General features: G+C 57.9%; 1 protein-coding gene, 8 non-coding genes and 1 pseudogene across 11 annotated transcripts in view; 9 read left to right on the forward strand and 1 right to left on the reverse strand.

The window, feature by feature from the left end:
- LOC146637699 (BPTF-associated chromatin complex component 1-like) overlaps positions 1 to 13,407 on the reverse strand; it is a 495,253-nt gene that overhangs the window by 204,990 nt on the left and 276,856 nt on the right. The gene's annotated exons all lie outside the window — the stretch shown is intronic.
- LOC146637808 (5S ribosomal RNA) lies at positions 1,558 to 1,676 on the forward strand. The gene has a single exon (XR_014906054.1). It is a non-coding gene; the product is annotated as a 5S ribosomal RNA (ribosomal RNA).
- LOC146637809 (5S ribosomal RNA) lies at positions 3,915 to 4,033 on the forward strand. The gene has a single exon (XR_014905522.1). It is a non-coding gene; the product is annotated as a 5S ribosomal RNA (ribosomal RNA).
- On the forward strand, positions 5,605 to 5,723 carry LOC146637810 (5S ribosomal RNA). The gene has a single exon (XR_014905575.1). It is a non-coding gene; the product is annotated as a 5S ribosomal RNA (ribosomal RNA).
- On the forward strand, positions 7,527 to 7,645 carry LOC146637811 (5S ribosomal RNA; annotated as a pseudogene).
- LOC146637812 (5S ribosomal RNA) lies at positions 8,584 to 8,702 on the forward strand. Its single transcript, XR_014905594.1, has one exon. It is a non-coding gene; the product is annotated as a 5S ribosomal RNA (ribosomal RNA).
- On the forward strand, positions 9,528 to 9,646 carry LOC146637813 (5S ribosomal RNA). Its single transcript, XR_014906055.1, has one exon. It is a non-coding gene; the product is annotated as a 5S ribosomal RNA (ribosomal RNA).
- LOC146637814 (5S ribosomal RNA) lies at positions 10,683 to 10,801 on the forward strand. The gene has a single exon (XR_014906056.1). It is a non-coding gene; the product is annotated as a 5S ribosomal RNA (ribosomal RNA).
- On the forward strand, positions 11,740 to 11,858 carry LOC146637815 (5S ribosomal RNA). Its single transcript, XR_014905937.1, has one exon. It is a non-coding gene; the product is annotated as a 5S ribosomal RNA (ribosomal RNA).
- LOC146637816 (5S ribosomal RNA) lies at positions 12,918 to 13,036 on the forward strand. The gene has a single exon (XR_014906057.1). It is a non-coding gene; the product is annotated as a 5S ribosomal RNA (ribosomal RNA).

Consider the following 13,407-nt stretch of genomic DNA (forward strand, 5'->3'; position numbering starts at 1 on the left):
TGAGGCCACCTACACCACACCAGGGCCTGTGGCTGCTGACTGAGGCGACTTACACCACACCAGGGCCCTTTTGCTGCTGGCTGAGGCCACCTACACCCCACCAGGGCCTGTGGCTGCTGGCTGAGGCGACTTACACCACACCAGGGCCTGTGGCTCTTGCTCAGGCCACTCATATCACACCAGGCCCTGTGCTTCTGGCTGAGGCCACTTACACCACACCAGGGCCTGTGGCTGCTGGCTGAGGCCAGTTACACCACACCAGAGCTTGTGGCTGCTGGCTGAAGCCACTTACACCACACCAGGGCCTTAGTTGCTATTGAGGCCAATTACACCACACCAGGGTCTGTGGCTCTTGCTCAGGCCACTTACACCACACCAGGGCCTGTGGCACTGGCTGAGGCGACTTACACCACACCAGGGCCTGTGGCTGCTGGCTGAGGCCACTTACACCACACCAGGGCCTGTGGCTGCTGGCTGAGGCCACCTACACCCCACCAGGGCCTGTGGCACTGGCTGAGGCGACTTACACCACACCAGGGCCTGTGGCTGCTGGCTGAGGCCACTTACACCACACCAGGGCCCTTTTGCTGCTGGCTGAGGCCACTTACACCACACCAGTGCCTGTGGCTTCTGGCTGAGGCGACTTACACCACACCAGGCCCTGCGCTTCTGGCCGAGGCCATCTTCACCAAACCTGGCCCTCTGCTGCTAGCTGTGGCCATGTACAACACACCAGGCCCTGTGCTGGTTCCTGAGGCCACTTACACCACACCAGTGCCTGTGGCTTCTGGCTGAGGCGACTTACACCACACCAGGGCCTGTGGCTGCTGGCTGAGGCCACTTACACCACACCAGGGCCTGTGGCTCTTGCTCAGGCCACTCACATCACACCAGGCCCTGCGCTTCTGGCCGAGGCCATCTTCACCAAACCAGGCCCTGTGGCTCTTGCTCATGCCACTTACACCACACCAGGGCCTTATTTGCTATTGAGGCCACTTACACCACACCAGGGCCTGTGGCTCTGGCTTAGGCCACTTACACCACACCAGGGCCTGTGGCTGCTGGCTGAGGCCACTTACACCACACCAGGGCCTGTGGCTCTTGCTCAGGCCACTTACACCACACCAGGGCCTGTGGCACTGGCTGAGGCCACTTAGACCACACCAGGGCCTGTGGCTGCTGGCTGAGGCCACTTACAACACACCAGGGCCTGTGGCTGCTGGCTGAGGCCACTTACACCAAACCAGGGCCTGTGGCTGCTTGCTGAGGCCACTCACATCACACCAGGCCCTGCGCTTCTGGCCGAGGCCATCTTCACCAAACCAGGCCCTGTGCTGCTTGCTGTGGCCATGTACAACACACCAGGCCCTGTGCTGGTTCCTGAGGCCATCTTCAACAATCCAGGGCCTGTGCTGTTGGATAAATGCCAAACTGAGCCTTTGGGTTAGGGTATTATGCAAACATGCAGGTATGGTTATAGGATTGTCTTCGTAACTTCAGGTACTTGCCACCTAATCACTTGAATCCATAAATTGAGACATTGTGCTGGGGCCAGCAGCTTACGGCCATACCACCCTGAGCACGCCCGACCTCGTCTGATCTCGGAAGCTAAGCAGGGCTGGGCTTGGTTAGTACTTGGATGGGAGACTGCCTGGGAATACCTGGTGCTGTAAGCCTTTCATTTTCATGTCATTGAACCGCTTTTGATCCAGAGAAGGGGTGTATTAAAAGACCAAAAGCAGCTGCCCATTAATGAGGGCACATTAACGACACTGCTTTTGGCTCTTTTCCAATGTCTTGTGCTGCTAGCTGATGCCACCTACACCACACCAGGGCCTGAGTGACCGGCTGGGGCCACTTACACCACATCAGGGCCTGTGGCTCTGGCTGAGGCCACTTACACCACACCAGGGCCTGTGGCTGCTGGCTGAGGCCACCTACACCACACCAGGGCCTTAGTTGCTATTGAGGCCAATTACACCACACCAGGGCCTGTGGCTCTTGCTCAGGCCACTTACACCAGACCAGGGCCTGTGGCACTGGCTGAGGCCACTTACACCACACCAGGGCCTGTGGCTGCTGGCTGAGGCCACCTACACCACACCAGGGCCTGTGGCTGCTGGCTGAGACCACTTACACCACACCAGGGCCTGTGGCTCTTGCTCAGGCCACTTACACCACACCAGGGCCTGTGGCTCTTGCTCAGGCCACTTACACCACACCAGGGCCTGTGGCTCTTGCTCAGGCCACTTACACCACACCAGGGCCTGTGGCTCTTGCTCAGGCCACTTACACCACACCAGGGCCTGTGGCTCTTGCTCAGGCCACTTACACCACACCAGGGCCTGTGGCACTGGCTGAGGCCACTTAGACCACACCAGGGCCTGTGGCTGCTGGCTGAGGCCACTTACAACACACCAGGGCCTGTGGCTGCTGGCTGAGGCCAGTTACACCACACCAGGGCCTTAGTTGCTATTGAGGCCACTTACACCACACCAGGGCCTGTGGCTCTTGCTCAGGCCACTCACATCACACCAGGCCCTGCGCTTCTGGCCGAGGCCATCTTCACCAAACCTGGCCCTCTGCTGCTAGCTGTGGCCATGTACAACACACCAGGCCCTGTGCTGGTTCCTGAGGCCACTTACACCACACCAGTGCCTGTGGCTTCTGGCTGAGGCGACTTACACCACACCAGGGCCTGTGGCTGCTGGCTGAGGCCACTTACACCACACCAGGGCCTGTGGCACTGGCTGAGGCCACTTACACCACACCAGGGCCTGTGGCTGCTGGCTGAGGCCACTTACACCACACAAGGGCCTGTGGCTGCTGGCTGAGGCCACCTACACCACACCAGGGCCTGTGGCTGCTGGCTGAGGCCACTTACAACACACCAGGGCCTGTGGCTCTTGCTCAGGCCACTTACACCACACCAGGGCCTGTGGCTGCTGGCTGAGGCCAGTTACACCACACCAGAGCCTGTGGCTGCTGGCTGAAGCCACTTACACCACACCAGGGCCTTAGTTGCTATTGAGGCCACTTACACCACACCAGGGCCTGTGGCTGCTGGCTGAGGCCACCTACACCACACCAGGGCCTGTGGCTGCTGGCTGAGGCGACTTACACCACACCAGGGCCCTTTTGCTGCTGGCTGAGGCCACTTACACCACACCAGTGCCTGTGGCTTCTGGCTCAGGCGACTTACACCACACCAGGGCCTGTGGCTGCTGGCTGAGGCCACTTACACCACACCAGGGCCTGTGGCTCTTGCTCAGGCCACTCACATCACACCAGGCCCTGCGCTTCTGGCCGAGGCCATCTTCACCAAACCAGGCCCTGTGGCTCTTGCTCAGGCCACTTACACCACACCAGGGCCTTATTTGCTATTGAGGCCACTTACACCACACCAGGGCCTGTGGCTGCTGGCTGAGGCCACTTACACCACACAAGGGCCTGTGGCTGCTGGCTGAGGCCACCTACACCACACCAGGGCCTGTGGCTGCTGGCTGAGACCACTTACACCACACCAGGGCCTGTGGCTCTTGCTCAGGCCACTTACACCACACCAGGGCCTGTGGCTCTTGCTCAGGCCACTTACACCACACCAGGGCCTGTGGCTCTTGCTCAGGCCACTCATATCACGCCAGGCCCTGTGCTTCTGGCCGAGGCCATCTTCACCAAACCAGGCCCTGTGCTGCTTGCTGTGGCCATGTACAACACACCAGGCCCTGTGCTGGTTCCAGAGGCCATCTTCAACAATCCAGGGCCTGTGCTGTTGGATAAATGCCAAACTGAGCCTTTGGGTTAGGGTATTATGCAAACATGCAGGTATGGTTATAGGATTGTCTTCGTAACTTCAGGTACTTGCCACCTAATCACTTGAATCAATAAATTGAGACATTGTGCTGGCGCCAGCAGCTTACGGCCATACCACCCTGAGCACGCCCGACCTCGTCTGATCTCGGAAGCTAAGCAGGGCTGGGCTTGGTTAGTACTTGGATGGGAGACTGCCTGGGAATACCTGGTGTCGTAAGCCTTTCATTTTCATGTCATTGAACCGCTTTTGATCCAGAGAAGGGGTGTATTAAAAGACCAAAAGCATCTGCCCATTAATGAGGGCACATTAACGACATTGCTTTTGGCTCTTTTCCAATGTCTTGTGCTGCTAGCTGATGCAACCTACACCACACAAGGGCCTGAGTGACCGGCTGGGGCCACTTACACCACATCAGGGCCTGTGGCTCTGGCTGAGGCCACTTACACCACACCAGGGCCTGTGGCTGCTGGCTGAGGCCACCTACACCACACCAGGGCCTGTGGCTGCTGGCTGAGGCCACCTACACCACACCAGGGCATTAGTTGCTATTGAGGCCAATTACACCACACCAGGGTCTGTGGCTCTTGCTCAGGCCACTTACACCACACCAGGGCCTGTGGCACTGGCTGAGGCCACTTACACCACACCAGGGCCTGTGGCTGCTGGCTGAGGCCACTTACACCACACCAGGGCCTGTGGCTGCTGGCTGAGGCCACCTACACCACACCAGGGCCTGTGGCTGCTGACTGAGGCGACTTACACCACACCAGGGCCCTTTTGCTGCTGGCTGAGGCCACTTACACCACACCAGTGCCTGTGGCTTCTGGCTGAGGCGACTTACACCACACCAGGGCCTGTGGCTGCTGGCTGAGGCCACTTACACCACACCAGGGCCTGTGGCTCTTGCTCAGGCCACTCACATCACACCAGGCCCTGCGCTTCTGGCCGAGGCCATCTTCACCAAACCAGGCCCTGTGCTGCTAGCTGATGCCACCTACACCACACCAGGGCGTGAGTGACCGGCTGGGGCCACCTACACCACACCAGGGCGTGAGTGACCGGCTGGGGCCACTTACACCACATCAGGGCCTGTGGCTGCTGGCTGAGGCCACTTACACCACACCAGGGCCTGTGGCTGCTGGCTGAGGCCACCTACACCACACCAGGGCCTTAGTTGCTATTGAGGCCAATTACACCACACCAGAGTCTGTGGCTCTTGCTCAGGCCACTTACACCACACCAGGGCCTGTGGCACTGGCTGACGCCACTTACACCACACCAGGGCCTGTGGCTGCTGGCTGAGGCCACTTACACCACACAAGGGCCTGTGGCTGCTGGCTGAGGCCACCTACACCACACCAGGGCCTGTGGCTGCTGGCTGAGGCCACTTACAACACACCAGGGCCTGTGGCTCTTGCTCAGGCCACTTACACCACACCAGTGCCTGTGGCTTCTGGCTGAGGCGACTTACACCACACCAGGGCCTGTGGCTCTTGCTCAGGCCACTCACATCACACCAGGCCCTGCGCTTCTGGCCGAGGCCATCTTCACCAAACCAGGCCCTGTGCTGCTTGCTGTGGCCATGTACAACACACCAGGCCCTGTGCTGGTTCCTGAGGCCATCTTCAACAATCCAGGGCCTGTGCTGTTGGATAAATGCCAAACTGAGCCTTTGGGTTAGGGTATTATGCAAACATGCAGGTATGGTTATAGGATTGTCTTCGTAAGTTCAGGTACTTGCCACCTAATCACTTGAATCCATAAATTGAGACATTGTGCTGGGGCCAGCAGCTTACGGCCATACCACCCTGAGCACGCCCGACCTCGTCTGATCTCGGAAGCTAAGCAGGGCTGGGCTTGGTTAGTACTTGGATGGGAGACTGCCAGGGAATACCTGGTGCTGTAAGCCTTTCCTTTTCATGTCATTGAACCGCTTTTGATCCAGAGAAGGGGTGTATTAAAAGACCAAAAGCAGCTGCCCATTAATGAGGGCACATTAACGACATTGCTTTTGGCTCTTTTCCAATGTCTTGTGCTGCTAGCTGATGCCACCTACACCACACCAGGGCCTGAGTGACCGGCTGGGGCCACTTACACCACATCAGGGCCTGTGGCTGCTGGCTGAGGCCACCTACACCACACCAGGGCCTTAGTTCCTATTGAGGCCAATTACACCACACCAGGGTCTGTGGCTCTTGCTCAGGCCACTTACACCACACCAGGGCCTGTGGCACTGGCTGAGGCCACTTACACCACACCAGGGCCTAAGTGACCGGCTGGGGCCACTTACACCACATCAGGGCCTGTGGCTCTGGCTGAGGCCACTTACACCACACCAGGGCCTGTGGCTGCTGGCTGAGGCCAGTTACACCACACCAGAGCTTGTGGCTGCTGGCTGAAGCCACTTACACCACACCAGGGCCTTAGTTGCTATTGAGGCCAATTACACCACACCAGGGTCTGTGGCTCTTGCTCAGGCCACTTACACCACACCAGGGCCTGTGGCACTGGCTGAGGCGACTTACACCACACCAGGGCCTGTGGCTGCTGGCTGAGGCCACTTACACCACACCAGGGCCTGTGGCTGCTGGCTGAGGCCACATACACCACACCAGGGCCTGTGGCTGCTGGCTGAGGCGACTTACACCACACCAGGGCCCTTTTGCTGCTGGCTGAGGCCACTTACACCACACCAGTGCCTGTGGCTTCTGGCTGAGGCGAGTTACACCACACCAGGGCCTGTGGCTGCTGGCTGAGGCGACTTACACCACACCAGTGCCTGTGGCTCTTGCTCAGGCCACTCACATCACACCAGGCCCTGCGCTTCTGGCTGAGGCCATCTTCACCCAACCAGGCCCTGTGCTGCTAGCTGATGCCACCTACACCACACCAGGGCGTGAGTGACCGGCTGGGGCCACCTACACCACACCAGGGCGTGAGTGACCGGCTGGGGCCACTTACACCACATCAGGGCCTGTGGCTCTGGCTGAGGCCACTTACACCACACCAGGGCCTGTGGCTCTTGCTCAGGCCACTCACATCACACCAGGCCCTGCGCTTCTGGCCGAGGCCATCTTCACCAAACCAGGCCCTGTGGCTCTTGCTCAGGCCACTTACACCACACCAGGGCCTTATTTGCTATTGAGGCGACTTACACCACACCAGGGCCTGTGGCTCTGGCTTAGGCCACTTACACCACACCAGGGCCTGTGGCACTTGCTCAGGCCACTTACACCACACCAGGGCCTGTGGCTGCTGGCTGAGGCCACTTAAACCACACCAGGGCCTGTGGCTCTTGCTCAGGCCACTTACACCACACCAGGGCCTGTGGCACTGGCTGAGGCCACTTAGACCACACCAGGGCCTGTGGCTGCTGGCTGAGGCCACTTACAACACACCAGGGCCTGTGGCTGCTGGCTGAGGCCACTTACACCAAACCAGGGCCTGTGGCTGCTTGCTGAGGCCATCTTCACCAAACCAGGCCCTGTGCTGCTTGCTGTGGCCATGTAAAACACAACAGGTCCTGTGCTGGTTCTTGAGGCCATCTTCAACAATCCAGGGCCTGTGCTGTTGGATAAATGCCAAACTGAGCCTTTGGGTTAGGGTATTATGCAAACATGCAGGTATGGTTATAGGATTGTCTTCGTAACTTCAGGTACTTGCCACCTAATCACTTGAATCCATAAATTGAGACATTGTGCTGGGGCCAGCAGCTTACGGCCATACCACCCTGAGCACGCCCGACCTCGTCTGATCTCGGAAGCTAAGCAGGGCTGGGCTTGGTTATTACTTGGATGGGAGACTGCCTGGGAATACCTGGTGCTGTAAGCCTTTCATTTTCATGTCATTGAACCGCTTTTGATCCAGAGAAGGGGTGTATTAAAAGACCAAAAGCAGCTCCCCATTAATGAGGGCACATTAACGACATTGCTTTTGGCTGTTTTCCAATGTCTTGTGCTGCTAGCTGATGCCACCTACACCACACCAGGGCCTGAGTGACCGGCTGGGGCCACTTACACCACATCAGGGCCTGTGGCTGCTGGCTGAGGCCACTTACACCACACCAGGGCCTGTGGCTGCTGGCTGAGGCCACCTACACCACACCAGGGCCTTAGTTGCTATTGAGGCCAATTACACCACACCAGGGTCTGTGGCTCTTGCTCAGGCCACTTACACCACACCAGGGCCTGTGGCACTGGCTGAGGCCACTTACACCACACCAGGGCCTGTGGCTGCTGGCTGAGGCCACTTACACCACACAAGGGCCTGTGGCTGCTGGCTGAGGCCACCTACACCACACCAGGGCCTGTGGCTGCTGGCTGAGGCCACTTACAACACACCAGGGCCTGTGGCTCTTGCTCAGGCCACTTACACCACACCAGGGCCTGTGGCTCTTGCTCAGGCCACTTACACCACACCAGGGCCTGTGGCTCTTGCTCAGGCCACTTACACCACACCAGGGCCTGTGGCTCTTGCTCAGGCCACTCATATCACGCCAGGCCCTGTGCTTCTGGCCGAGGCCATCTTCACCAAACCAGGCCCTGTGCTGCTTGCTGTGGCCATGTACAACACACCAGGCCCTGTGCTGGTTCCAGAGGCCATCTTCAACAATCCAGGGCCTGTGCTGTTGGATAAATGCCAAACTGAGCCTTTGGGTTAGGGTATTATGCAAACATGCAGGTATGGTTATAGGATTGTCTTCGTAACTTCAGGTACTTGCCACCTAATCACTTGAATCCATAAATTGAGACATTGTGCTGGGGCCAGCAGCTTACGGCCATACCACCCTGAGCACGCCTGACCTCGTCTGATCTCGGAAGCTAAGCAGGGCTGGGCTTGGTTAGTACTTGGATGGGAGACTGCCTGGGAATACCTGGTGCTGTAAGCCTTTCATTTTCATGTCATTGAACCGCTTTTGATCCAGAGAAGGGGTGTATTAAAAGACCAAAAGCATCTGCCCATTAATGAGGGCACATTAACGACATTGCTTTTGGCTCTTTTCCAATGTCTTGTGCTGCTAGCTGATGCAACCTACACCACACAAGGGCCTGAGTGACCGGCTGGGGCCACTTACACCACATCAGGGCCTGTGGCTCTGGCTGAGGCCACTTACACCACACCAGGGCCTGTGGCTGCTGGCTGAGGCCACCTACACCACACCAGGGCCTGTGGCTGCTGGCTGAGGCCACTTACACCACACCAGGGCCTGTGGCTGCTGGCTGAGGCCACCTACACCACACCAGGGCCTGTGGCTGCTGACTGAGGCGACTTACACCACACCAGGGCCCTTTTGCTGCTGGCTGAGGCCACTTACACCACACCAGTGCCTGTGGCTTCTGGCTGAGGCGACTTACACCACACCAGGGCCTGTGGCTGCTGGCTGAGGCCACTTACACCACACCAGGGCCTGTGGCTCTTGCTCAGGCCACTCACATCACACCAGGCCCTGCGCTTCTGGCCGAGGCCATCTTCACCAAACCAGGCCCTGTGCTGCTTGCTGTGGCCATGTACAACACACCAGGCCCTGTGCTGGTTCCTGAGGCCATCTTCAACAATCCAGGGCCTGTGCTGTTGGATAAATGCCAAACTGAGCCTTTGGGTTAGGGTATTATGCAAACATGCAGGTATGGTTATAGGATTGTCTTCGTAACTTCAGGTACTTGCCACCTAATCACTTGAATCCATAAATTGAGACATTGTGCTGGGGCCAGCAGCTTACGGCCATACCACCCTGAGCACGCCCGACCTCGTCTGATCTCGGAAGCTAAGCAGGGCTGGGCTTGGTTAGTACTTGGATGGGAGACTGCCTGGGAATACCTGGTGCTGTAAGCCTTTCATTTTCATGTCATTGAACCGCTTTTGATCCAGAGAAGGGGTGTATTAAAAGACCAAAAGCATCTGCCCATTAATGAGGGCTTATTAACGACATTGCTTTTGGCTCTTTTCCAATGTCTTGTGCTGCTAGCTGATGCAACCTACACCACACAAGGGCCTGAGTGACCGGCTGGGGCCACTTACACCACATCAGGGCCTGTGGCTCTGGCTGAGGCCACTTACACCACACCAGGGCCTGTGGCTGCTGGCTGAGGCCACGTACACCACACCAGGGCCTGTGGCTTCTGGCTGAGGCCACTTACACCACACCAGGGCCTGTGGCTGCTGGCTGAGGCCACTTACACCACACCAGGGCCTGTGGCTTCTGGCTGAGGCCACTTACACCACACCAGGGCCTGTGGCTGCTGGCTGAGGCCACCTACACCACACCAGGGCATTAGTTGCTATTGAGGCCAATTACACCACACCAGGGCCTGTGGCACTGGCTGAGGCCACTTACACCACACCAGGGCCTGTGGCTGCTGGCTGAGGCCACTTACACCACACCAGGGCCTGTGGCTTCTGGCTGAGGCCACTTACACCACACCAGGGCCTGTGGCTGCTGGCTGAGGCCACCTACACCACACCAGGGCCTGTGGCTGCTGACTGAGGCGACTTACACCACACCAGGGCCCTTTTGCTGCTGGCTGAGGCCACTTACACCACACCAGGGCCTGTGGCTCTTGCTCAGGCCACTCACATCACACCAGGCCCTGCGCTTCTGGCCGAGGCCATCTTCACCAAACCAGGCCCTGTGCTGCTTGCTGTGGCCATGTACAACACACCAGGCCCTGTGCTGGTTCCTGAGGCCATCTTCAACAATCCAGGGCCTGTGCTGTTGGATAAATGCCAAACTGAGCCTTTGGGTTAGGGTATTATGCAAACATGCAGGTATGGTTATAGGATTGTCTTCGTAACTTCAGGTACTTGCCACCTAATCACTTGAATCCATAAATTGAGACATTGTGCTGGGGCCAGCAGCTTACGGCCAGCAGCTTACGGCCATACCACCCTGAGCACGCCCGACCTCGTCTGATCTCGGAAGCTAAGCAGGGCTGGGCTTGGTTAGTACTTGGATGGGAGACTGCCTGGGAATACCTGGTGCTGTAAGCCTTTCATTTTCATGTCATTGAACCGCTTTTGATCCAGAGAAGGGGTGTATTAAAAGACCAAAAGCAGCTCCCCATTAATGAGGGCACATTAACGACATTGCTTTTGGCTGTTTTCCAATGTCTTGTGCTGCTAGCTGATGCCACCTACACCACACCAGGGCCTGAGTGACCGGCTGGGGCCACTTACACCACATCAGGGCCTGTGGCTGCTGGCTGAGGCCACTTACACCACACCAGGGCCTGTGGCTGCTGGCTGAGGCCACCTACACCACACCAGGGCCTTAGTTGCTATTGAGGCCAATTACACCACACCAGGGTCTGTGGCTCTTGCTCAGGCCACTTACACCACACCAGGGCCTGTGGCACTGGCTGAGGCCACTTACACCACACCAGGGCCTGTGGCTGCTGGCTGAGGCCACTTACACCACACAAGGGCCTGTGGCTGCTGGCTGAGGCCACCTACACCACACCAGGGCCTGTGGCTGCTGGCTGAGGCCACTTACAACACACCAGGGCCTGTGGCTCTTGCTCAGGCCACTTACACCACACCAGGGCCTGTGGCTCTTGCTCAGGCCACTTACACCACACCAGGGCCTGTGGCTCTTGCTCAGGCCACTTACACCACACCAGGGCCTGTGGCTCTTGCTCAGGCCACTCATATCACGCCAGGCCCTGTGCTTCTGGCCGAGGCCATCTTCACCAAACCAGGCCCTGTGCTGCTTGCTGTGGCCATGTACAACACACCAGGCCCTGTGCTGGTTCCAGAGGCCATCTTCAACAATCCAGGGCCTGTGCTGTTGGATAAATGCCAAACTGAGCCTTTGGGTTAGGGTATTATGCAAACATGCAGGTATGGTTATAGGATTGTCTTCGTAACTTCAGGTACTTGCCACCTAATCACTTGAATCCATAAATTGAGACATTGTGCTGGGGCCAGCAGCTTACGGCCATACCACCCTGAGCACACCCGACCTCGTCTGATCTCGGAAGCTAAGCAGGGCTGGGCTTGGTTAGTACTTGGATGGGAGACTGCCTGGGAATACCTGGTGCTGTAAGCCTTTCATTTTCATGTCATTGAACCGCTTTTGATCCAGAGAAGGGGTGTATTAAAAGACCAAAAGCATCTGCCCATTAATGAGGGCACATTAACGACATTGCTTTTGGCTCTTTTCCAATGTCTTGTGCTGCTAGCTGATGCAACCTACACCACACAAGGGCCTGAGTGACCGGCTGGGGCCACTTACACCACATCAGGGCCTGTGGCTCTGGCTGAGGCCACTTACACCACACCAGGGCCTGTGGCTGCTGGCTGAGGCCACCTACACCACACCAGGGCCTTAGTTGCTATTGAGGCCAATTACACCACACCAGGGTCTGTGGCTGCTGGCTGAGGCCACCTACACCACACCAGGGCATTAGTTGCTATTCAGGCCAATTACACCACACCAGGGTCTGTGGCTCTTGCTCAGGCCACTTACACCACACCAGGGCCTGTGGCACTGGCTGAGGCCACTTACACCACACCAGGGCCTGTGGCTGCTGGCTGAGGCCACTTACACCACACCAGGGCCTGTGGCTGCTGGCTGAGGCCACTTACACCACACCAGGGCCTGTGGCTGCTGGCTGAGGCCACCTACACCACACCAGGGCCTGTGGCTGCTGACTGAGGCGACTTACACCACACCAGGGCCCTTTTGCTGCTGGCTGAGGCCACTTACACCACACCAGTGCCTGTGGCTTCTGGCTGAGGCGACTTACACCACACCAGGGCCTGTGGCTGCTGGCTGAGGCCACTTACACCACACCAGGGCCTGTGGCTCTTGCTCAGGCCACTCACATCACACCAGGCCCTGCGCTTCTGGCCGAGGCCATCTTCACCAAACCAGGCCCTGTGCTGCTTGCTGTGGCCATGTACAACACACCAGGCCCTGTGCTGGTTCCTGAGGCCATCTTCAACAATCCAGGGCCTGTGCTGTTGGATAAATGCCAAACTGAGCCTTTGGGTTAGGGTATTATGCAAACATGCAGGTATGGTTATAGGATTGTCTTCGTAACTTCAGGTACTTGCCACCTAATCACTTGAATCCATAAATTGAGACATTGTGCTGGGGCCAGCAGCTTACGGCCATACCACCCTGAGCACGCCCGACCTCGTCTGATCTCGGAAGCTAAGCAGGGCTGGGCTTGGTTAGTACTTGGATGGGAGACTGCCTGGGAATACCTGGTGCTGTAAGCCTTTCATTTTCATGTCATTGAACCGCTTTTGATCCAGAGAAGGGGTGTATTAAAAGACCAAAAGCATCTGCCCATTAATGAGGGCTTATTAACGACATTGCTTTTGGCTCTTTTCCAATGTCTTGTGCTGCTAGCTGATGCAACCTACACCACACAAGGGCCTGAGTGACCGGCTGGGGCCACTTACACCACATCAGGGCCTGTGGCTCTGGCTGAGGCCACTTACACCACACCAGGGCCTGTGGCTGCTGGCTGAGGCCACGTACACCACACCAGGGCCTGTGGCTTCTGGCTGAGGCCACTTACACCACACCAGGGCCTGTGGCTGCTGGCTGAGGCCACTTACACCACACCAGGGCCTGTGGCTTCTGG

The sequence above is a fragment of the Diplotaxodon limnothrissa genome, linkage group LG3 (assembly GCF_057381915.1).
Source record: "Diplotaxodon limnothrissa isolate DT_005_m linkage group LG3, D_limnothrissa_male_GT1.1, whole genome shotgun sequence".
Classification (NCBI taxonomy): Eukaryota; Metazoa; Chordata; class Actinopteri; order Cichliformes; family Cichlidae; genus Diplotaxodon; species Diplotaxodon limnothrissa.